Source organism: Leopardus geoffroyi, chromosome D4, assembly GCF_018350155.1.
Source record: "Leopardus geoffroyi isolate Oge1 chromosome D4, O.geoffroyi_Oge1_pat1.0, whole genome shotgun sequence".
Classification (NCBI taxonomy): domain Eukaryota; kingdom Metazoa; phylum Chordata; class Mammalia; order Carnivora; family Felidae; genus Leopardus; species Leopardus geoffroyi.
The window spans coordinates 79,013,137-79,038,386 of record NC_059342.1 but is presented as its reverse complement, the minus strand read 5'-3'; the positions used below and the strand labels follow the sequence as shown (position 1 = coordinate 79,038,386).

Here is a 25,250-nt window from a genome sequence, read left to right as displayed (position 1 = left end):
GGAGACACAGAATCTGAAACAGGCTCCAGGATCTGAGCTGTCAGCACAGAGCCCGACACGGGGCTCGAACTCATGGACAGCGAGATCATGACCTGAGCCGAAGTCGGACGCTCAACCCACTGAGCCACCCAGGCACCCCCGGATTAAGAATTTCTCATAGGAATATCCAATTACTTCCGCACCATTTGTGGAAGACCCCTTTAACATTGTGTTGCTTCGATGCCTTTGTTAAAAAACAGGCAGATCATAAGAGACTTTTAACTATAGAAACAAATTGAGGGTTGCTGGAGGGGAGGGAAGTGGGGGGGATGGGCTAAATGGGTGATGGGCATTAAGGAGGGCACTGTTGGGATGAGCCCTTGGTGTTATAAGTAAGTGATGAATCACTAAATTCTACTCCTGAAACTAATACTACACTATATGTTAACTAACTTGAATTTAAATAAAATCTTGGGGGAAAAAAAAAAAACAACAGATGACCATATAAGTGTGGTCTATTTCTATACTTTCCATTGTATTAATCTATTTGTTAATTCCAATGCTAGCACAACAGGGTTTGATAATTTAGGTCTTCTATGTTTCTTCTGAACTTTTTTTTTTTTTTTTTTTAGTTTTCAGGGTAGAGGTGTTACACACATATTGGTAATTTTTTCCTATGTATTTTATATTTTGATGCTCTTATAAGAGGAATTGTTTTTGAATTGTATTCTTTTCTAAAAATTTTAAGGGCGCCTGGGTGGCTCAGTCGGTTGAACGACTGACTTCAGCTCAGGTCACGATCTCACGGTTTGTGAGTTTGAGCCCCACATTGGGCTCTGTGCTGACAGCTCAGAACCTGGAGCCTGCTTCAGATTCTGTGTCTCCCTCTCTCTCTGCCTCTCCCCCCACTCATGCTCTGTCTCTCTCTGTCTTAGAAATAAACATTAAAAAATTAAAAAAAATTTAATGTTTATTCATTTTTGAGAGAGAGAGAAAGAGAGAGAAAGAGCACGAGCACAGGAGGGGCAGAGAGAGAAGGAGACACAGAATCGGAAGCAGGCTGCAGCCTCTGAGCTGTCAGCACAGAGCCCGACACAGGGCTTGAACCCACGAGCTGTGAGATCATTACCTGAGCCGAAGCTGGATGTTTAACCGACTGAGCCACCCAGGCGCCCTTGAATTTTATTTTCTAATTACATAGTTTTGTGTATGACAATGCAATTGATATTCTTAAATGAAACCTTTTATCCTATAACCTTGTAAATTCATTTAATCCCTTTTATGGTAGCTTTTTAAATTTCTTACGATTTTCTTTATAAACAAACACGTCATTTCAAATAGACAGTTTTATTTCTTCCTTTCTGATTTTTATGCTTTTTACATCTTCTCTTATTATTGCAAATGGTTAGGATTTCCAGCACTAAATTGAATAGAAGTAGTGGGAGTGGGAATCCTCACATTTTTTTCTGATCTCAGTATTCAATATGACACCATTAAGGATGATGTTATATATATGTTTTATAAATTCCCTTTATAGATGGAAGCTGTCTCTTTGTGTTCTTCAATAGCTGAGAAACTTTATCATAAATTGGTGCTAGATTTTGTAAAAATGCTTTTTCTGCATGTATTGTGGTGACTATAGGACTTTTCCCTTTGTTCTATTAATACTGTGAATTGTGTGCATTGATGTTTTTAATTGGGGTGAAACTCACATATCATAAGATTAATCATTTTAGAGTGAACGATTCAGTGACTATAAAACCAACCTTGCATTCCTGGCATAAACCCTTCATGCTCCTGATGACTTATCCTTTTTAGACATTGCATTTGATTTACTACTATTTTGTTAGGGATTTTTGTGTCTATGTTCATGAAGGAAATTGGTCTATAATTGTCTTATAAGGTCTTTATTAGTTTTGGTATAAAGGTTACACTGATCTCATAAAATGCATTGGGATGTATGCTCCTCTCTTCTGTGATTTGAAAGATGCTGTGTCATATTGGTATTATTTCTTTCTTGAGTATTTGATAGAATTCACCAGAGAAACACTTCTGAACCAAAGGTTTCTTTGTGATAAGGTCTTACGGAAAGGATTTAATCTTGAAAAGAGGCTATTCACATTTCTATTTACAATTCATATGCTGTTCACAATTAAGGAAATTAAATTTGAAACACATTTGAGTTACATTCAGTTGGGCAGGATTGCATATTGCGTCTGTATCTGCCAGGCAGATGATACATGCAAAAAGTGCATAAACTGATCGTGTCTTAATCTTTACAGCAAATATCGATATACGTTCTCTAGTTGTTGTCCGTTCCTTGTACATGGTAGGTCAGCAAGAGGGAAGTCCATGAGTCATTAAGAAGAAACCCAAAAGAGGGGCACCTGGGTGGCGCAGTCGGTTAAGCGTCTGACTTCAGCCAGGTCACGATCTCGCGGTCCGGGAGTTCGAGCCCCGCGTCAGGCTCTGGGCTGATGGCTCAGAGCCTGGAGCCTGTTTCCGATTCTGTGTCTCCCTCTCTCTCTGCCCCTCCCCCGTTCATGCTCTGTCTCTCTCTGTCCCAAAAATAAATAAACGTTGAAAAAAAAATTTTTTTAAATAAATAAATAAATAAATAAATAAATAAATAAAAAAGAAGAAACCCAAAAGAGATAATCATGGCTCCCTGCCCCAACACACAATGAGAAAGGGTGTATTAGTTTTCTATTGCTGCTGTAACAAATTACCCCAAACTTAGTGGCTTAAATGACACAGATTTGTCATTGTACAGTTCTGTAGGTTAGAAATCTGATGCGGATCTCACTGGGCTAAAACCAAGACATTGGCAGGATGGTACTTGTTCCCAGAAGCCCTAGGGGAGAATCCATGTCCTTGCATGTCACTTGTCTCGTGGCCACCTTTCCCCCGTCTTCAAAGCCGGCAACACTGAATCTCACTGACCATCCTTCTGTGTACATAGCTGTCTCTCTGATCACAGCTAGGATAGCTTCTCTGCTTTTAAGGATTGATTTTTATTACACTGAATCCACCTGGATGATGCAAGATAAACTCCCCATCTCAAGTCCTTAACCATAATCACATCCACAGTCTCTCTTTGGTCGCATGGGCAACATATTTACAGGTTCTGAGGATTAAGGCATGGACATCTTTGGGGAACCATCATTCTACCTGCCACAAGGAAGCTTCTTGCTGGCTCAGGAGGACTTTACTCTATTTGGATGGTGCCACGTGCAAAAGTGCTTCTTTGTGTAGGCTTTAAGGCTGACAAAACTTGCCGGTCCAGTGAGGAGAACTGTGCACATCTCCTTGCTGCTTTGTCTAGACATCCTCATGCAATGCAGTTTGTATTCTTTACTAACATTAAAGGAACTCATATCCTTTGCCTGTGCCTGTGGACATCTGCTTATCATAATAATCCTTGGAACAACCATGCAAACATTCAACTAGAGAAGAAACAACTTAGAAGTTGGTGGTTTTCTGTGTTGGTAAAAATTTGGAGATCCTACTTGTATATAATGTGGGTGAGTTTATAAATTGGATCTGTTTTTATTTGGAGGACATTATGGAAGTGATTCAGAAATGTGACAATTCTTCAACCCACCTATTTCTTAGGTACCTACCCTACAGAAAACATTCTCACATTGCACAAAGGCAGGCTCAAAGTTGTTCTCTTCGACATTTGATTTAGTTAAGGCATATACAGAAGAGTTTCTGTAATCATTAAATGAGCAGATGTTAAATACACTCTGGTAGATTCACGCTTGGAAATAGGACACGCTTTAAAAAGATGAAATAGATCGATGTAGACCAAAATGAAAAGACCAAGATATAGCAAAGTAGAAGAGCAAAGTACAAAATGAAAGAATATGATTGTGTGTGTGTGTGTGTGTGTGTGTGTGTGTGTGTGTATTTAAAGTCATGAAAAGATTTGGAAAGAGACAGGCAGCATTTCAACAATGATTTGTATTGTAGGCAGAATTGAATATAGAATTTGGTGTAAGGGTTTTGAAGGCAAGCTTTCATTTTTACTTATAATTTGTAAGTATTTTTAAGTACGATGGCAAAATATGTTGTTAAATGAAGGATTTTTTAATGACTGAATGAAAGATTACAAAAAAAACCCAAAACAAATCTGTCGTTATTTCCAAGATCTGATGATTCCATGCATTCCTCATTTTCTCCCTAACTCATAGAATCCTTAAAAGATCTGATCAAACTGACCTTCCTCCAGGGATGAATATTATTACCCTTGTTTTCCAGACAAAACTTTATGGATTACCTTTCCCAATATGCCACAGCTCCTTGATGGCAGAGTTAGAACTAGAAGAGAGATCCCTTTGTTTATTTACAACCATTTCTAGTTATGTCATAGCTTGTAAGCAGCAGAAGCGGGTTTCCGGACACTTTTCCAAACCACGGTATTTTATTTATTTTTTAATTTATTTATTTATATTCAAGTTAGTTAACATATGGTGTAGTATCGGTTTCAGGAGTAGAACTCAGTGATTCATCACTTATATGTAACAAACACCCAGTGCTTGCTGTATTTTTTATTTTTTATTGTTTTATGTTACTCTCTGCCCTCTATTACCTTTTGCTTGCTGTATTTTAAATGTGGCCTCAACTCTTTAGTCTGAACCTACGCTCTTTCCTATATACTTCCCACAGCTCCTCCCAGGAGAGGTGAGTGTGCCTCTCCCTCTTCTGAGTTTAGAGTTAGCCATGTGATTTGCTTTGGCCAATGAGATGTTAGCAGACATGATGCAATCCAGAGTCTGAACTGGGCTTGCTTGGGGTGCTTGGGTGGCTCAATCCTTTCAGCTTCTGACTCTTGATTTTGGCTCAGGTCGTGATCTCACGGTTCAGGAGTTCAAGCCCTATATTGGGCTCTACTCTGACAGAGTGGAGCTTGGCTTGATTCGCTCTCTCCTTCCCTCCCTGCCCCTCCCTCACACTCTCACTCAAAGGAAATAAATAAACTTAAAAAAAAAATTTCGACAGGTGCTGGCTTAACTTGAGCTTCTGCCATCTCCAAGAACACAGCCTCTCCCAGGTAGCTGCTGTCCTTTCACACTGGGCTCCAGAATACACACAAGTGGATCCAATTCATGGCAGGTGACCATTAGACATACCATGTAAAGAATACCCTCAATGGTCCTACAGATCCATGAGCCAAATGAATGCTCAGCTCCAAGAATAAACTAGCACTCTGTGCGGACGGACTAAAACCCATGTGAGTTCTCATTGCCTTTCTCCTTAGTGATGTACGCAGAAGCCCTAGGCATCCTTTGTCATAGAGTTAAGCATACACACCTGACCCACCCCTGGTAGACGCTGAAGGAGGAAGGACCCTGGCGGGGGTCGGGGTGGGGGGGGTAGAGGAGTTAGAGACCAGCTGCTTCTTCAAGCCAGTGAGGTGAGTTAGCAGATCAGCAATAGTATCAGTGAGCTGACACTCACTGGGAACGGCTGCCGCTCCCTTTCCACCCTCCAGAACTTGCCAAGGGTCTTCTTCGTGGGAAGTCCTAACGGGAAACACACAAGAAAGGGAATTCTGGGAAATGTAGGGCAACCTGACAAGGTGGGCGCGGTGTAAAGCCATCAGAGCCTCTGAGGTTTCCATTTAAAAGATAAGGGGAAAGTGACCCCAGAGGGTGTGTGCGACACGACTAATATCTCACAGCTGGTCACTGGTAGAATTGGAACTTGAATCGAGTCTCTCGATTTCTGGCCCCATGGGATCCCCATTCTGCCTATCACGGATGAACCCTTCATGTTACTTTTATCTGTGATGGCTGCTCACGAAGCTGGAGAGTGCGATCACGGGGGCAGGGAAGGGTCATTAAGGAGCACGGGGCATTTAGAGGGAGGCCAATCTAGGCAGAATGCGGGAAAGCGAGTGGCTAGGAGCAGCCGGAGGCCCATCAGTCCTTGAGGAATGAAAGATAAACGAAGAGCTCGCCTTTCGGTTTCACCCGTGTGTTTCACTGCTTCAGGTGATTGCTTTGATCTGGTAAGTGCTGTGAGGCAGGTGGGCGCGAGAAGGTGAAGGGCAGCAGGATAGGACCAGCAGAAAGAGGCCGGGGCAGGAAGTGGCAATCTCCCCAAGAATTTGGAAGCGCAAGAGAGGAAGCCCAAGAGGCCATGATCCAGAGCAGCAGGAAAGATGCGCTGTGTTGTGGCCCCAGCAATGAGAGAGCCGCTGTCAGGCCCATGCAATGGGCCTTGACAAGGGCTTCCTGTGAGCACGGCTAAGGGGAATCTCCGGCAATTTCCTGAGGGCCAGAAAAGTGGACAGGGCCAGGGTGAGAAGGTGGCAGTGGTCCAGGGACAAAATTCCCAACACCAAAGTGAGAGGGAAGCAGAAGGGGCTTGTACTGGTGCTTCTAATGGAGGCCGTGAAATACCGCTGCAGGGTAGACCACATGCTCTTGACAGTGTGGGATCGTCACTTCTCTGGCTGCCACTCTAACGTTAGCATGGCGCACAGGACACGTTGTGGTCACAAATACCACCTATGCACGAATGTGTATCACAGTCTATTGTATAAAACCGCTTCAAGTTCAAAATTCCAGCTCTGTCCCTACTAGTATAACTAGTATAACCCTGGATGGGTGATCCCTCTTGACCTCAGCCTCTTGATCCGGAATATCATTTAACTCATGGGGGAACGATAACAATGTAAGCAGCAGAGGACGCGCGCAGCATCCGGCTCATAATGAGTAAGGTCCCAGAAGTGTGATATTTCCCCACCTTACTGGTTAAAATCCCAAGTTAGGGAACCGTATATAGTCAGAGGACACTTTGACTATATACAGGTGTCAAAGCTGAGGTCTCGAACCAGGGCTTGGGTACACAAAACGCACCAAGGTAGATGTGAATGAAGACTGGAGTTGCCTTTGGGGCTCCCGAGGGTAAGTGTTCCTGTGAAGTCCCCATCCCCTCACCCCCAGGCCAGGCTTGCCCCAGAGACTGGAGTAGGTTAGGGAGCGGGCAGGTCTGCAGGCTTCTGTGCTCCGGTGCCAGCCAGGCCCAAGGGGAAGTGGCAGCCGCCTAAGTGCATGACGATGCAGTGGGGCTCGGAGCAGGGAGCGGCTGAGAGACTGCTGGGTGATTTACAGCCTTTAAATGGCTCTCCCCTTCTGCAAAACTCTTAATTTAATAGACAAACATCTTGGGATAAGGGCTCACTAGAGACAGAACTGATGGGATAAATGCTCGAAGATTAAAGACCTGCCGAGGGGAATACAGAACTCTGTTATGAAAATGGGAAAGAAGTTTCCAGCAGGTAGCCTCCCCATGCGCTCCCCCAAACAGCAAGCATGAGATAAACCACCTAGAAGGGAGGTGGGACATTCAGTGGTGAGAAACAGACTCGTGGCCTTCATGCTTGGAAGGGATCTTAGTTGTGGCATCACCGGGGCATCTCTTCAACCGAGCATTCTGCAGGTGAGGAACCGAGTCCCAAAGGGGTGAGCAGGGTCAGCAAGATGAGTGGTCCACAAGGCTAGTCCTAAGGTGTTTACATTTAGGCTTTCATTCTATTATTTGTCCCATAGTAAGCGATCAACTCCTAGTTCTGTCCTGCACACTACCGTACCCTTGAGAACCAGCAGAAGGCCAGACGCAGAGTAGGCCCTCCACAAACACTTGATGAAGAAATGGAGTATTGGTGGGGCTTTCAGGAACATCCACCTGAAAATGTATCACTTTACCCTCAGCAAGGTGCCTACAGTAAGCATCTGGGAGTCAGTTGACTCTTAGGGTCCCCATCTCTTCAGCCTTTGCTTTCCAGTCTGAATACCCCCACCTGCAATGAGCCCGTTGCTGGTGTTGGGGAGAACTCTGCCGGTCCTGGTATCCTATCTGTAACACACACATCAGACCCTGGCCTGAATTTTGATGTAAGAGAGCCAAGCTGGCTCAGGTAAAGCAGTGAGATGGAACGTCCTAAGTGGGTCACTTGGGTCGAATATGAGCACAATGGATGTAGAATTGGAGGGTGATCCAAGGCCATGAGTTTGATGTAGACTACAGATAAAAATGATATCAGAATTGGCAGGAATGATAGAACAAAAAAGATTAGGGGAATTGGAATAATTAATGTATAGAAAACCTAGACCAGGCTTTTGAGAGGCATCTGAAGGCTCTAGACCTAGCTCCCACAGGTTTTTGGTTTTTGGTTTTTGGTTTTTGGTTTTGGTTTTGATTTGGGGTTTCTTTTTTTTGGTCTTTAAGCAATGGTACTTTGAGTACTCATTCGACAACTTCCCCCTTGCATTTAACTATGGATCAACTATAGCCAGTGTTTCAAAATGTGTAAGAGTGTAGGAAGAAACCTCTTCAAGTTTGCACGCAGATACCGTGAACACTGGTAGTGGTGATATACGAAGGTTCAAATCCTGTGTCTACTTTTGACTGTGTGTGTGTGACCTAGAGCAATTTATGTCATCTACCTAAGATTCGGTTTTGTGTTTTGTATAGTGAGGACGACCATCGTATCAACCTTAGTGGGTCGTTGGTAGACTTTATTGAGACTTAGCATGGTGCTAAGTCACTCACAGGGAGTGTTCAGTGAGAGTCAGTTAGTATTATTGCACATGTGTGTTGAGGGGATGCTTTATTTTTGTCTGTTACGTCCTCGTGCTCATCAACGCATCCTCAGAAGACCATCAGTATTAGCCGCCAGCCAGGACCTACTTCAGGGAAAATGCTTTCTGTGCCTTCTCAGTTGTAGAGGGGTTAGGTTCAGTTTGAATATAGTGCCACACTTTCTAGCTTTTGACCTCCGTTAAGAATTTCATTTATCTTTACAACTTTGTGTTCCTTTTCGTCAACCTTTGTGTGGACGATCCTCTTATTTTTTCTGTGTATTTTCTTTGATTTTTTTTTCCCCAAAATTAGGTGTGGTAGACCTGTTGCTTGGCTTTCTTTACCCAACAGGTGGTAGGTATTACGTGCTAGATGTATCCCTTCGGCACTTTATAGTACCTTACCTTTATACGCCAAAGTGAAAAAGAAAAGGTAATACAAATAACCCAGGCTATAATTATTTCATCTATAAACTTCCTTCTTAATCTCAATTTGCAATACGTCAACTAACAGCAGGAGTACATGGAAGGTTTATTGATTAAAACTCCATGTCATGAAGTTCAGAGAAACAGCCAATAATATACTGAATAATAATCACGATTCAACAACTTCTTGGCAAGTGAAAATATTGGGTCGGCTCTAAAGAGAGAAAATTAAATATGGGCAAAAACGAGTCCAAAACCCCACTCTATAAATACAGAATGAAGAAGACAGGGTTTAGCAAAAAAAAAAAAAAAAATAGGTTCAAAGTGTGAGGTTGTACTTCTATTTAAGTACTGCATGAGTCAACAGTGAACTTTGATTGGAACAAAATATGCTAATGTTATTGTAGGCTGAGCTAAGAGTAGTTTCATGCTCAGTGGAGGAAAGTGACAATAACTCCACCTTACTTAACCTTAGTCCAACCACACCTGCAATCCTGAGATCAACTTCAGTTTAGGGTCAACGATGACAAACCGGAGTGTGGCCAGAAGAAGGAGGGGAAGAAAAAAAATCAGATACACAGAATAATTAGAGGAACTTCAGATTCTTAGTCTAGGGAAGGGACATTTTGGGAGAAGTAACTTGGTAGCTATTGACAAACATTTGAACATGTGTGCAGGAAGATACTGAATATTAGACCAGTACAATGGATGTAAATTGCAAGAAGACACAGACTCGCTCAACCTGAGGAAAACTTCCTAACAATTCAATCTTCTTCCTCAAGCAATTAGCTTCCTTACCTGTTCATCAGCCTTGATCAGTCACACGCACAGAGTAACCATCAAAACCATCTGTTACGGAGAATGTTAGGTGTCACAGAGGATGCTGAAGAGGGTGTTGGGTGTGATACAAGATGTTGGAACAGCATTGTATAAAGTCAAAGTCCCTATCCAAGGCATTTTATATGCATGATAAATATTTGTTGAATGAGGAGTGAACAGCTAGCTAAACTTCTTTGCATAACATGCAAGATTAATTTTTAAAAAGCAAATTTTCACTAGCATAAAGAGATGGATTTTGAGAGGATTGACTGAAGTTTCAATTGGAAGGGAGATGGGGAAAGGAAGAGAGTTGCTCACCAAAGTTGAGGACATGAGACGTACCATCAAGCTGGAAAGTAATAATACTGATTATATACTCAAATAGAGCATGAAGAATTTACAAAACTCTCAGCCTCATGATTTGTGATCGAAACCCCACCCACAAAAGTGATATGGGAAGGTGCTATTACCATTACTGTCCCCACTTAACAGATGAGGTAACTAAGGTTCAGACAAGTCAATGGATTGACTGTGGGGCAGAAAGAGGCTTAAAATGCTGGGTTTTTTAAGTCCAAATCCTAAAATGTGTTAACCATATCACCTTAATATGGGACTAATCAGCAGAATGGATATAGAAAAGTAGAGCAGGTATGACTTTACAAGGAGTGTAGGCTGAAAATATAAGTAATTTCAGAACTTGTCTTTAATAAAAAATGATAATAATGAAAACAAAGTAGCATTCCAAGCAGGAGAAGCTGAGAAACCATAAGGGGAAAAAAAATGAAGGAACTCTGTAAAGAAAGACATTCAAACAGTAGCTGTGCAAGGTGGGGAGCGGAGCCGGGAGGTGGGCTGATTTCTGGAGTGTTTGTTCCTTCCTGGACTTGATGTAGCTAAGCACACAATGAGATTGGAAGGAAGGGGAGGAGAGAATGATGCATCCTTTGGGAGCCAGGCATTATTGCTTTGCTGTGGTGAACAGGTAGTTTTGAAAATTACACACTACAGTGGCAGGTAATTTATTTTTTATAAATTGTGAGTCCTGAGCTGAAATCGAGAGGGGTGGGGGGAAACAGTACCTGAAATGATTAGAAAGGAGTCATATGGGCTTGTGCATGTGGCCAGGGAGATTAGTATCCAGTGTTACCTGGAGAGGGCAATGTACATCCTGCTCTGAGGAGACAAACGTGTCCTTGGCCAAGAGCTTACGTCGAGATGGTTTATGCCTGAATCCCCAGATGTGGCCAGTCCCTCGCTCTGCTCCCTTAGCACTTCTAAGCCCATTACTGTAACACACATCACAATTTATTATAATTACACCTCTCTTTGCTTGCCTACTCTGCCTCACTGAAAGAACCAGCACTCAGGCTCAGTAGGCTCTGGAGATATAAGGTTGGCGAAGACCAACACTATGCAGGATTGTTAGCGCTCGAAAAAATGAATCGTGAAAAATGAATCCTTAACGTCATATATGGATACATTGAAGCCCCCAAAAAGGGAAATGATGGTCTGGGGAATCAGGCACAAATATTAGGGGCACTGTTTCATAGTACAGTAGGGAGCAACAGAGACCTTTACCCTCTTGGAGCTTACCATCGAGTGGGGAAGACAGATATTAAGTCAATAATACAAATCATCACCCCAGATGTACAAAGTGCTGCAGGGAGAGTTTAGGGTGGTGTGGGAAGGTTTCATATGGGCCTAGAGAGTCGGGTAATTCTTTCTGATGGCATACCATCTGTTAGTGGCAAAGCCAAGGTTAGTTCCTAAATCTACTTATTGTCATGCAGTCATTTCTTCCTTATACTTTCGCAACGATTTAAAAAAAATTTGGCTTAGACTAGGGGTTCCTTAGAATTCTGTGACCCCCTAGATCTCTCTGAGGATCTGATGAAAGCTATGAATCATCTGTGAAAAATGTACATAGGGGCGAGAGGCTGGCTCGGTGAGTAGAGCATATGACTCTTGATCTCAGGGTCATGAGTTCAAGCCCCATGTTGGGCATGGAGCCTACTCAAAATAAACTAAACAAACAAACAAAAAAGAATGAAGATTTAAAATAAAAATGTACATACATACCAAAATGGTACAATTTGGATAGAATTTGGGGGGCTGTCTAGGAATGCTTGTGTTCTGAATTCCTATTCTGGACTCTTTCCTAGGTAAGTTGATACTCCTAGCTCTCCTTTCTTTGGGGTCATTCCCAACCTGGATCTTCAGTTCAGCTTATCTTCCTTGCAACCCAGATCCCCAGGGCAGCTCTCTGCGGGATATCTCCTTGATCGCTCCACTAGGCTGCTCTACAGTTAGGATGTAGCAAAAACTGTACTTGGTGAACAAATATGTGTGCTGGGATTGAGGTTGACAGTGGCATCGGGGGCTTCAGAGAGCAGATTTATGTTGATCAAAAAAATCTCAGTTCACGGGCAGAAATGGCTAATAGTCATAAAACTGTGCCTGGTGCTCAGAAAAAGGGCTAAGAAAGAGATGTCAAGTTAAGAAATATTAGAAGAATATCAGAGCAGTAGGTTAAGCTCTGAGTCTGATTGATATTGCCCCGTGAGAGTACGGAATGGGGAGGGAAGGGAAAGGAAGAAGAGGAGCGAAAGGGGGAAAGAGAGAGAAGAGAAGGCAAGGTAAACTGAAGAAAAGAGAGATGGTCAAAGAAGATCCTGGGGAAACACCGGTATTTCACAAAGTGCATAAGGGACAGAAAATCCTTTATTGGGGACCTGAGAATCCTAGGAAGCCCTTGTTTCAAGGGGGAGGGAATCAGCACCAAATGGCACAGACTTTGAATAAGAAAAGAAGCTCGAAGTATCCACTGGGATTCGCAAATAAGAGATGGTTGATGCCCTTGGCCAGAAAATAACAGTGAACTCTTGGGAGAGGAGGTCTGATTTTATCGGACTGCAGAATTAATAGGAGATAAGAAGTTAGCAACAGTCAAGGGAGAGGACCTCTTCGCGGGACTCGTATATGAAGGACTGCAGAAAGACGAGAGGAGAGAAGAAAGCACACCATCCAGGTGGGGCAGCTGAGATGTAGTTGTTGGAAAGGAGGACAGGAGGGAAGCAGAGCTGGGCGTCTCAGAAGCGGAGAGCACAACGGATGGAATAAAGTCTTCTAGGAGGTATAAAGAGATTCAAAGATGTGGAGCACAAGGGAAAATCGTAGATAACACAGGATCCTGGAGCAGGGGCGAAGGCAGGGAGCGAGCCTAGATGCAGTTAGGTTTGCAGGTAGGATGGGGACGCAGCGAATTAAAAGGGCTGCAACGAAGATCCTAGTGTTGTCTGAATGGTCGGAAGCCATTGCCCTGTTTCCCCCCTTTCTGTTTATGGCAGCCGGTTTTCTCTGAGGTAGGTCTACCACTGCCTTTTGTGGTGAAGGAATTAGAAGTCACAGGTCTAGTCTTAAATAGCCCTGCAGTCTGTCTGAGACACTGACTCACCACGAACTCACCCTTTTTAGAATACAACCTTTAAGGCCACTTTAAACTTTGGACATCAAAAACAAGGGGAAAAAAATGTTTCCCTAACGTGATTTGCAAATGTCATTTTAGGGCTGAGGAGCCTGGCTGGGAAACTGTGAACCCTTTTTCACTTGGCTGTGGCCTACTCAGAAGTGTGAAGAAGAATAGGCAACCTTCTGGAATCTTCCTGCAGCCCTTGATGGGGCTTGAAGGAGCCTGCATTCGCGGACATTTCCAGTCTCTCATTGGAGCAAAGTGACACTGGGCGTGGCAATCTCCAAAGTCTCTTTCAATCCAAAGAAAAATTCTAACGCTTGAAATCATAAAACGTTACTTGGAACCCAAAGTGTCCATTAAGTGGCACATTTAGCTATGAATCATATTTCACAGGATGAAGAAGGAAAAAAAAAAAAAAAAGAATGAAGGGACAGAACCCTGGGCAAGGAAAAAAAAAAAAGTGCATGCAGATGTTCTATCCCGAGTTCATCTTTTCCAGGAAAGTATGGCCTTTTTTCAAAAGCCCTCAACACAGAGATATCCTGCCACGTGTCACTGACTCACAGGGGCAGATCAAAGGGATTCTCACATCTGTTCCTTCAACTTGACCTGAGAAATAAAGAGAGCTGAAGGCAAAAGGAATAAACACAGAAAGGATCCGGCAGTGGTATTAGAGAACAAAATGCAGCTGAGAAGACCCACAGAAACCTGCAGATCGGTTTCACATCTGCCATCATTCCAGGGCTGTCTTCCATGGCACTTCCTTTCCCTGTAGGAAGATCTGCCAGAGGTTCTGGGGGCTGAGTATTAGCTGTCTGAAGATTTAGTTTGAAACCTGCTTTTGCAACATAACACACTGAATGGTCTTGGGCCACGTGAACCCGAAATTTCCGTCTCGCTCGTTATTCAAATTGGAATAAGGTGTATTTGCCCTCGCCGCGTAATGTTACAACGATGCGGTGTATGAGAGATGAGCTGATATCGGAGCCGAATGCACCTGAATTCAAATTCCACCACATCTCCCTGATCCATTCGTGGTGATTATTTCATTTTTCATCTGTTCTCCTTGCCTCTCCGGTATCTCCTCCCCACTTCTCACTCTTTGCTCAGGTTTTGATGTCTACTCCACCAGAAATTCAGTGAGGATGTCCTCCACCACCACCAACCTACTGGGACTTGCGCCCATACGCTTGGCTTTCCCTTTTATTATTAGAGATTAATTGTTCATATTTTGATCTAAGATCTGTCCACTTCTGCCTCTAGATGCCACCCAAACTTCTCTCCCATCCCCGGTTCAACCTCTGCTTGAGGTGACTACTCTTACAATCTGGAAGCCATCATGATTTCTCAGAATCACGCTGCCCGCCCCCCCCCCCCCCACTCTAGAAAATCTTATCGGTTAACGTAAAACCATGAAACAACGTCTCCCATGGTTCAAAAAGTTCCCTAGACACCAGGCCTACCTGGACATGCTCATTTGCGGTCAAGGGCCACTCCAGGCTTCCAGTTCTTCAGACCAGAACTCTGGGCTCATCCTTACTCTCCATCCAACTCATCAGCGTATATTCCTGGCTCTCCTTCAAAATATATCCAAGATTCAAACACTTCTCACAACTTCTGACATTCTTGGCTTTGAAGATGGTGGAAAAGGCCACCAACCAGGGAATGAGGGTGGCCTAGGGCCGTGTTGTAATTTACGAGAAATACATATTCGGTCATTCAGTTAAACAAATCTATTTCTCTTATATATTTGGTCTTCCTCCACAATTCCTGACTCACAGGTCGCCAGACTCTTGGGATTCCCTGAGAGCCGAGAGCAATGGGCTCACCTTTTGTTATAATATTTGGTCTCTTTTCCTCAGTTCCTAGAATCATTTCAGAGCCATAAAGGTGAAGCGGGTGTCTTGTTATTTATAAGGAGCCCCTTTTCACCACAACTGGGGTTATGTTAATGAGGCGACCTTTGGAAAGCACTTAAGGATGGAGACTGGCTGCCAGGGGATCCGGCCATGAATATGCAGAGGGATGGAACTTTCAGTCCCACCCGCTGATTTCCAGGGAGGCCAGAGAGGCTGGAGTTTGAATCAATCACCAATGCCCAATGATGTAATCGATCGTGCCTATGTAATGAAGCCTCCATAAAATCCCAGAAGGACAGGCTTCTGGGAGCTTCCCAGTTGGCGAATGCATGAAGACTTGGAGACGGTGATGCCCCTGTCCTGCATTCCTTGCCCTACACGTGTCTTCCCTCTCGCTGTTCCCGAGTTATATCCTTTTCTAATAAACCAGTGATCTGGTGAGTAAACAGGTTTCCCGAGTTCTGTGAGCCACTCTGGCTAAGTAATCAAACCCGGGGAAGGGGTTGTGGGAACCTCTGATCTACAGCAAGTAGGTCAAAGGCACAGGGAGTAACGTAGGCCTGCAGCTGGTGTCCTAAGTTGGAATCTCCAATCTGTAGCTGATTGGTCAGAAGCACAGGTAACGACCTGGACTTGTGCCTGGTGTCGGAAGTGTGGGGGCAGGCGATCTTGCGGGACTGAGTCCTTAACCTGTGGAATTTGATGCTGTCTTAGGGGAGACTGTCAGAATTGGGTTGGATCGTAGGACACCCGGCTGGTATCTGGAGAACTGCTTGTTACTGTGTAAACCCCTTCCCCCACCACACATGTTGGAACTGGGTGCAGAACCCAAAAGACTTAATCCCTATAGAAGCTAGAAAGAACAAGGAAACGGATTCTTCACTGGAATCTCTAGAAAGAAATGTAGCCTGACCAACGCCTTGATTTTCGCACAGGGAGACCCATTCCAAACTTTTGACCTCCAGAAGTGTAAGATAATAAATTTGCATTGTTGAAGGCACTGAGTCGGGAGTAATTTGCTAAAACAATGCACACTAACACAAGTACGATTCAACCACAAAGTAGAAGTGATAAGAAGATCTGCCTCTAATATTTGGGGGGGAGGTCAAGGCAAGATTAGAGATCTAGGTTTGTGGCCTGCAGTACACCTCCTTTCTCTTTTTACCCCAGCTCTTTCTTACATCAAGAGGGTCCCCACGTGCTTGTGCGCGAAAACCCCAGCCCACAGGTCTATTCCTTCCACGTAAAGGTGCCCTCAGGCAGTTGTTGGACACAGGTAGGTGACCAGCAGCGGAGTCCATTCTCAAGGAGACAGATCCATGGACGAGGCTCTGCTGATAGACTTGGAGCTGTCCATGCAGATCATTCCAGGCTACCGGGTTCCTGGCACAAGGTATTGTCAAAGGAAAAAATCCAAAAGGGCTTCTTAAAGGAAATTAGTCTTTCATTAGGAATTCTGTTCTCTGTCTTCCCTTTAGATCTTTGGGCATATTCTGCCCTCCTCTCTGGATTATGTCCTCCTGACCCAGGGGACTCAGCTCTAACTTACTATCTCAGTTGGCTTTTGCCATGGAAAAATCATCCCTAAGTTTAGTGACTTAAAACAATTCCTTTGCTCATTATTAAGCCAGTTGTCAGTTTGGGACGGGCTTAGCTGGATGGTTCTTCTGGTCTTGGCCAGGGTTGATCATGTGACTGGTCTGCTTCTGGGCCAGATTGAAATGCCCTTTGCTGGGATGACTCACCTTTGTTCCAGTGCTCTCCCATTCTCCAGCAGGCTGACCCATTCACTTAATGGTCACAGGCTTCCAGGAGAAAAAAATGGCCTCTTGAAGCCTGGACTCAAACTAATACACAAAGGAACTTCAAAGTCTGCTGTAAAGATGGGATATGGTGGCTTTAAGAATTGTGGCCATTTTTTTTTTTTTTTTTGTAATCTATCTTATTCACCTCTTGTCGAGAGTTTTCCAGTCCTTACCACCATCCCAGGTTCCATTGATACCAAATACTTGGACCTTTAATATCTATTCTCTTATTTAGTTTATGTCAAACTTCACGAGTTAGGCACCTTCATGATTATTACCCCAGTCGAGAGAGGTGTAGAAGGCAAGGACCAGAAACTTCCTGAGTTCATACAGCCACACCTGGCAGAACTGAGAGTCAGACCTCACGCCATGTGACTGCAAATCAGTTTCTCAATCTTGGTATCACTGACATTTTGGATGAGATGATTCCTTGCTGTGGAGAGCGGTCCTGTGTCCTTCAGGGTATTGAACAGCATCCCTGGCCTCTACCCAAGAGATCTTAGTAACACAACCTCCAGTTGGGACGAGCAGAAATAACTCCAGACATCGCCAAATGTCCCGGTGGGGGCAAGAACCACCCCCGGTTGAACACCACCCCCCCAGATCATGCCTCTGCCCTCCTCACACCAGCAATACTGTCTTTCCCTGAGGGAGGGGGTTGACTCTACTTTAAAGCCAACACTTCATCTATGCTTTTAGCCTGGGGCGGGGCTAGGACAGAGGTGGAAGCTGGAAACCACTTTTCCATTAGGGTCCTCTCAGAGCTCACTCTTCAGCGTTTAGCCTTCCCTCCTTCCAGTTGCTATCAACTTCTCATTATGAAGTCAGCATCCTCTACGAGGTTACGGTCTGTGAGAACCAGCCAGCTCTCCCAGAACATGAAAAGATGGCCCCAGAGCAGGCTAAAGAGGAAGCTCCAAGTTGGAAAGGCTTTGCCATCGGTGGCAGGGAGCTAAATATTTCATCTTCATAAAATAAACATAGATCGTCTCGTCATGAAATATACATAAAAATGTTTAAACATGTTAATTATTAAACCAATATTGATTCATATTGGATGAGGCATTAAGGGAAAATTAGCTAATGTATTTAATATCTCCTCCACAGTTGACTAGTATCAGAATTCATCATATGTAACCACCAATAATCATAAAAGTGGCAGGCGATATTTATGACCAGAGGGGTGAGTGAGGGCTGGGCAGGAAGGGACTGGGATGGAGGAAATATGAAGATCTAAGAGACGGAGGTTTCGGCTGTCACAGCTCACCCTTGGAATCTCAGACATTAATCACTGGGTGAAGTCACAGCATCAAAATTTGATAAACCTTTCATATTGGGACAGTTATTGAATATCATTTGGACCCAGCTTTCCTCTCAAAAATGAAATGGGATGGCAGGTGCAACGGAGAGGTAGAAAGAAGAACGGGGACAGGGCTTAAAAACCCAGAGAACAAACTAAGGGTTGATTGGGGGGGGGGGGGGAGGGGAGGGGGAAATGGGTGATGGGCATTGAGGAGGGCACTTGTTGGAATGAGCACGGGTGTTGTGTGTAAGCGATGAATCACAGGAATCTACCCGCGAAACCAAGAGCACACTGTATACACGGTATGTTAGCCAACTTGACAATAAATTATATTTTAAAAAAATCGGGGTCTGAATTGTCTCACTGTTTTTGTTTTTTGTTTTTGTTTTTGTTTTTGTTTTTTTTACAGCTTTAGGCTCTATTTACTCATCTGTAAAACGGGGGAATAATATCCATTGGGTGGCGTTTTCCTCGTGTTATTTTGTGTATTCTAATCTTATCTCACTAGTTTTCAAATTCCTCAAGGGAAGAGAACATTTCCCCCCATATTTTTTTTTCCCTGTGTGCTGGAAGTAGACTAATTTAGTCATTTGAAACCCTGCTCTGGACTCAGGAAAATCTGGATTTGAATTCTAGATCTTGAGCGAGTTACTTTATTTCTCTGTGCCTCAACTTGCTCATCTGTAATTCACTCACCTCCCGGACCTGCTACAAATATAAACTGTTATTATATAAAGTGATCAGAACACAGCACGGAGGAACCATTCGATGCTTAGTGGTTGTTGTGTCTTATTTCCTTAGACAAAGAACGAAGGAGCTGACAAATATTCATGGAGATTTCAGTGGATTTTTTAAAAATCAGTAATTCGTGGAGGTGCCTGGGTGGCTCAGTTAGTTAAGTGTCCAGCTCTTGATTTCAGCTCAGGTCAGGATCTCAGGGTTTGTGGGTTGGAGCCCGGAGTCAGGCTCTGTACCATCAGTGCAGAGCCTGCTTGGGATTCTCTCTCCCCGTCTCTGCCCCTCCCCTGCTTGCGTGCCTTGGGTGCACATGCTCTCTCGCAAAATAGACAAACATTAAAAAAAAATCCGTAAGCCATGACCTTTAAATTGGAAATAACTTTAAATATCAGCCACTGTAGGTAACTCAGAGTCTTGCAAGCCAGGTTCTAGCACAAACTGTGTCCCTGATAGGGACAGGTCTTGGGAAGAATCTCGACTTGTTTTGCCTGTCCGTTCAAAGCCCTTCAGCTTCCTACAGGCTCCAGTGCTAGGAAGGGAGCATTTCTCCCTCCTGTAAGACATGTTTGCTCAGAGCTGCTAAGAATCCCACCTCTGCCATCAACACACTTGACCTCTGAGGCCTGGTTTCCTCATCTGTGAAAAAGAGATAAAAAGATCTAATGCGTAGCCCCTTTTTGCGATCAAAAGAAAATGGAAAAATTAAGACAACCGCATTTTGCCAATGTTGATATATCAGATCTCATCTTTTCTGAATTTTGAAATACATTCTTTTTTTTTTTCACCTTTTAAACATATCTGAAATTAGGATGTCTTACAACTGACCTATACGTTAGTGTAGCGATTCTCTCCTTTTCCCAAGGAGCTCTTATTAAATCAGCAGTGTGTCTTCTAATTAGAAATGTCTTCAGGGGCGCCTGGGTGGCTCTGTCAGTTAAGCAACTGACTTGGGCTCAGGTCATGATCTCACGGTTCATGGGCTCGAGCCCCGCGTCGGGCTCTGTCTGGGCTGACAGCTCAGAGCCTGGAGCCTGCTTCGGATTCTGTGTCACCCTCTCTCTCTGCCCCTCTCCCTCCTCGTGCTCTGTCGCTCTCATCTCTCAAAAGTAAATAAACGTTTAAAAAAAAAAAAAGAAATGTCTTCAGAAAGCATGTCTTCAGAAAGAGAGGGAAAGCAGGGTTATTTTCCATCTCATCGTAATTGAATAGCCCCTCCTAAGAAATAGTGCTGCTTCACCCCTGAATCTGCTATTCTGGGGTCAGGTAGTTGTTAATAAGTGAAAAAAAAAAAAAAAGAGTAGGAGGCACCTTGATGTCATCTTTTTTCTGCAGCAAGGTATATTGACTTGTTGTGGAATATTCCTCAGCTCGGGGGTGGGTATTTCCCAAACACGATTTCCTTAGATGCATTTTGTCATCGGGGAAAAGTTGATGAGAAATGGCTTCCCGTTATGTATCAGGACCCATCAGACTCTGAGACTGAAAACCTCCCGAGTAGCATTTCTTGGCTACCAGATGTTACACAGCTGCATTGCAAATTGTCATCAGAGCTCAAAAGACAAGGAGAGAGAGGATTGTTGAAGCCATGAAGGCAGATGACACAGTAAACGGTGCATTTAATTTCAACTTAATGTGAGAGATAGCGTGCATTAGATAAATATCATCTGATCATTAAAAACATATTTATGGAAGTATAGCGACTTTGTCAGGGATGTGTGACTAATAACACAGAGCCGTGAGTCCTCAAAAACATATTTGTCTTAATCGACTGGTGTTTAGTTTGGATTATTGACTGTTAAATCAAAATAGAAGTTTTCACTGGAGATTTTGCATTTCATTTGTGACAGATTTGTCTTCATCAGACACCCGCATCGGATACCCAGTTTGCCCATAAAAAGCCCACTCTAACAGAGTCCTAAAATTTCCATGTTGGGAAAGTTCTTAGACGTCCATCCTCCTCCAGCTCTTTTTGGGGCGAATGGTGTCATCGGCTTTGAATTGCAACTATATTTTCTGAACAAATGTGGTTATCACCGCACTGGGGGAAATTTGGAAAAGAAAACAGGAAAAAAAATGTCAGCTATTTTCTCTTCACCCGAACAATCCCTCCTTTTTCATTTTCGGTGTGTCGGCATGTGCTTTGAGTTTGGTCTCCCGGATCCAGATTGCCTGAGTTTGAATCCTGCCTCTGCCCATTTACCAACAGTGTGAGTGACCCAGGGGAAATTACTTAGACTTCTGCATTTCTGCTTCCTTGCTTGTAAAATGCAGATAATATTAGAGTTAGCTCATAGACCAGTGAGGGTCAAATGGATTAATCCATGTTAAGCATTTACAACTGGCTCGCGATGAGCACTCCATAGGTGTTAGCTATGCTGATAACTAAGTCAACTATGAATGTTCTGATGCATATTCTTTTCCAAAATCTTGAAATATTTCTTTAAGGGGGATTCCCAAGCCATTTTCATAAAATCTCATACAGATGGGGAACTGGATCCTTTTTGAGCAGTTCCAAAGTCAAATAACCCATTACCTCCTTAGACAGATTATTTCACTTTGGGATGGCTTTAATAAATGTTTAATGTTGATGGGCCTTCTAGTGACTCCCCCGCAATGATTTGATTCTGTCCCTGTCTTATTGCAAATTATTTCAATACATTAAATCTCAAAGCATGTTTCCTGGCATACTAGTCACCTCCATACCCATGCCCTCCGCCTCCGTCGTGCCTCTCGAAACCATCTACTTGGTTCTGTTTTTATCACCATCACCCTAGACCAAACCATCATCACCTCCAGTCTGGTTATAGCAATAGCCCCTCAGTTGGTTTTTATGTCTGTTCCTGATATGTGGCCACCAGCCTCGCCTCACGCCAAATGTGAAACTGAACGCAAAATTTGTCTATGCAAAGCCCTTCTGTAGCATCCCATTTCTCAAATTAAAATCAGAACTCTTCGTGATCTAAGAAACTTCCCCGTCTTCCTCCCCCGCTACTTGTCTCTCCTCTCTGTCCCTTCTTCACTGCAATCCAGCTACACTGTTCCTCCTCAAGTATCCCAGGCTCTTTTTTGGCTCAGGGCCTTTATAACATTGTCTCCTCTCCCTGGAAATCTGCCCCCTGCTCTCACCCTTAGTCTAGCCAACCTCTCCTATGATCCTCCAGGCCTCCCCTGCACTGTTTCTCCCATAAGGAGGTCTTTTTTGAAACTTCCGTATAAAATATGCCTGTTTCACTCTCTCAGAGCACCTTGCTAATTTTCCCTCAAAGTACTAATTAACAGTTCGCAATCACGTTTATTTGGACAATCCCTTATTTCTAGACCCCTCTAGAAATGCAATGGTTATCAGGTCAAATGCATTTCCGGGATGCCTGGGTGGCTCAGTCAGTTAAGCGCCTGACTCTTGGATTCAGTTCAGGTCATGATCTCACGGTTTCCTGAGTTCGAGCCCCCGCATCCAGCTCTGCGTTGACAGAGGGTTGGGATTCTCTCTCTCTCCCTCTCTCTGACCTTCCCCTACTCACACTGTCTCTGTCTCTCTCAAAATAAGTAAATAAACTTTAAAAAATGCATTTCTAAACTGACCCTGTTAGTCACTCCTGGAAGCAGCTTCAAACAAACAATGGTCAGAAATAATTTACTATCATCTCTTCTATGTTTCTAGGGCTGGAATAAAATAATCGCGGTAAATGTTTATTGAGCACTTATTATTTCCAGGCCCTATTCTGAGCATTTCACATGCACTTTTATTACCTAAGAAGCAAGTGTTACCACTGTCCCATTTTATATCTAGAAGGGGCTGTAATGACCCAAGGTCATGTAGCAGACAAGTGGCAGAGTCAGGATTTGAACCCAGGCTAACACTAGTGACCATGTTCCTACCACCACCCCTCTGGAAATATACAACCTTAGCTTTTATTTAGGAAGGAAGAACTCACAAAATGCTCTACATTTGGCACAAACCGTGAAGATAAATCATTGAGTGGCACGATTAGACTAGAGTATTAGAAGCATGTTAAGTGAACCTTTTCAAGGGGAAGTATTACATGATTTAAAACAGTATTGTTATCCCCAAACAGGAAAGCACATGATCACCATGTCAGAAAAGGATGCACACGAGGCTGAATGTTTATGAAAGATTCTATGGAAGAATTAGATGCGATACTTATATACAAATAATTATACACAGTGTGCGTGCCTTTATGCGTGTGTGTCTGTGTGTGTGTATATATATATGCAGACACGCACGTACACATATATAAAGAGGAAAAGATATATATTCAGTCCTTTCCCTTTTTTTAATAGCATTCTTTCTATTTGCAAAAATACTACATACCTATTGTCCAAGTGATCGAAATGTTTTCAAATCTGTGATCTTCACGTCCCGCCCATCTCTAGAGAAGGGAGGAACTATTACTGTTTTTGGACAACAAATCTGAGGCTCAGCAGGGTAGGAGAACTTGGGTGCAGTCAGTTAAGTGGGAGAATCAGGACCGTTCTCTGAAGACACGGACGCCGAAAGGAATAGGGAAAATAGAGCAGGTGTTGGAATCCAAAAGATCTGAGTCTGAATCACAGATGCCAAACTGCAGAACCTCTTTACCCCTCCAGACTAATTTTTTCATCTGTGCAACTGGTTTTTCATCTGCTTTGAGGAACTCAGGTAAGACGGACTCAGATCATGTCTGTGAGATACCTGGTTGGAAATCTAGCATACTTTAGCTGCTCAATACGTGAGGGGTTTTTTTGTTGTTTTTTTTTCTTTTTCTCTCTCTTTCTCCACCCTCCTGGACCCTTTCACCCTTTTCTTCTGGCTCCTCTTTCCAAAACAGCTCAGCTGAGATGATGTAATGCTTCAATTGCCTGACCCAGCCCTGCTGTGGGATCATGGCCATGGCTCTGCTTGATAAAAGCACTACATAAATACGCCTCCTGGAAATGCTGACATGACCCCAGTTCCCATCAGGTGACTCCTTGGAAGGAAGAAAGATGGATGTCTTGGTCTCAGCTTATAACTCCAGAGAGAATTGGACAGAGGCACAGCTTATTATCCTGGGCATCTCTGAACTGGCTGGTGTTAGTTAAGCCCAAGGCCCGTTGCATCACAGCCGCAGATAAAGGGCCTCTGTAGATTGATTTGCCCTAATTTCACCCACAGGTCCTTCCTTCTGACCCCTCTACGTTTGCTGGGCATGTGCAGGGAAGTTAGACAGAGCGGGGTTTGGAGTGAAGCCACTCAAGTCTGCGTCCCTACTTTGCAGCTTGCTGGCTCCACGGCCAAACACAAATCACCTTCTTTCTCTAGCTCTCGGTTTGCTCAGAGGGAGGATGATGGCCCGCGTCGTGGGCGCAACTCAGCATCAGACTCAAAGCTTCTTTAGGAAGACACGGTAGGTGAAGTGTTCTCTTCCTCCTGTGGTTTTCTCCGGAGGGGGTCCGCTCTGGGGCTGACCCTGTGCATGTCAAGATCCCCGGGCCTCTCGGGGCGGGGACAGAGGGCCACTGTACCCCAGACCTCTGACGCTTATGACATCCTTAGACTCTTCTGACTCTGGATTCTCCCCGCCTGGGTAGGCCTGGACACAGGGATACAGACAAGGCCTCTATAAACCACAGCGTATGGCTGCAGCTTTCTCAGCCTGGGGAGAGGACTGGGTTGCACATGCAGACAAGGCGGAAGCCTTGACCAAGACCCCTGAGTCCACGGTGCCGCCTGGCAAAATGTATCGCGTCGTGAGCACACCGCCGGCAGTAAACGGCCAGGAGCCAAGAGCCGAGGACCTGCTGAAGCCAATGCCGCTCACTGTGGATGGAGACCTGGCCTGCGTGGAGCTGAGGGGCCAGAAGGCTCAACAGCTGGGAGAACTCACCGCGGGGGTCAGCCTGAGGGGGTCTGACCCTTGACCTTCTCATTCCTTAGCCCTGTGACCTCACTCAAATTGTTTCACCTCTTTGCCCTTCAATTCCCCTTCTGTAAAATAGGACCGGAAACGAACCCACTTCTTAAATGTATTGAGGTCTTCTGTTAATACATATCAGCCTTTATCTGGAATTCAAGAAACAAAACAGATGAACATAGGGGAAGGGAAGGAAAAATAAGAAAGAAAGAGAGAGGGAGACAAGCCAAAAGGGACTCTTGAATACGGAGAACAAACTGAGGGCTGCTGGAGGGGAGGTGGGTGGGGGGATGGGCTAAATGGGTGATGGGTATTACGGAAGGCACTTGTGGGGGTGAGCACTGGGTATTATATGGAAATG

The 25,250-nt window shown here is 44.0% G+C and overlaps 2 long non-coding RNA genes across 2 annotated transcripts; one reads left to right on the top strand and one right to left on the bottom strand.

Annotated features, from left to right (window-relative positions):
* Positions 1-2,638: 2,638 nt before the first annotated feature.
* Positions 2,639-15,096, bottom strand: LOC123593028. Its single transcript, XR_006710062.1, has 3 exons — positions 14,754-15,096; positions 6,361-6,497; positions 2,639-6,257 (listed from the first exon to the last, which is right to left on the bottom strand). It is a non-coding gene; the product is annotated as an uncharacterized LOC123593028 (long non-coding RNA).
* Positions 15,097-23,568: 8,472 nt separating this feature from the next.
* On the top strand, positions 23,569-24,991 carry LOC123593027. Its single transcript, XR_006710061.1, has 3 exons — positions 23,569-23,655; positions 24,151-24,382; positions 24,567-24,991. It is a non-coding gene; the product is annotated as an uncharacterized LOC123593027 (long non-coding RNA).
* The last annotated feature ends 259 nt before the right edge of the window (positions 24,992-25,250 follow it).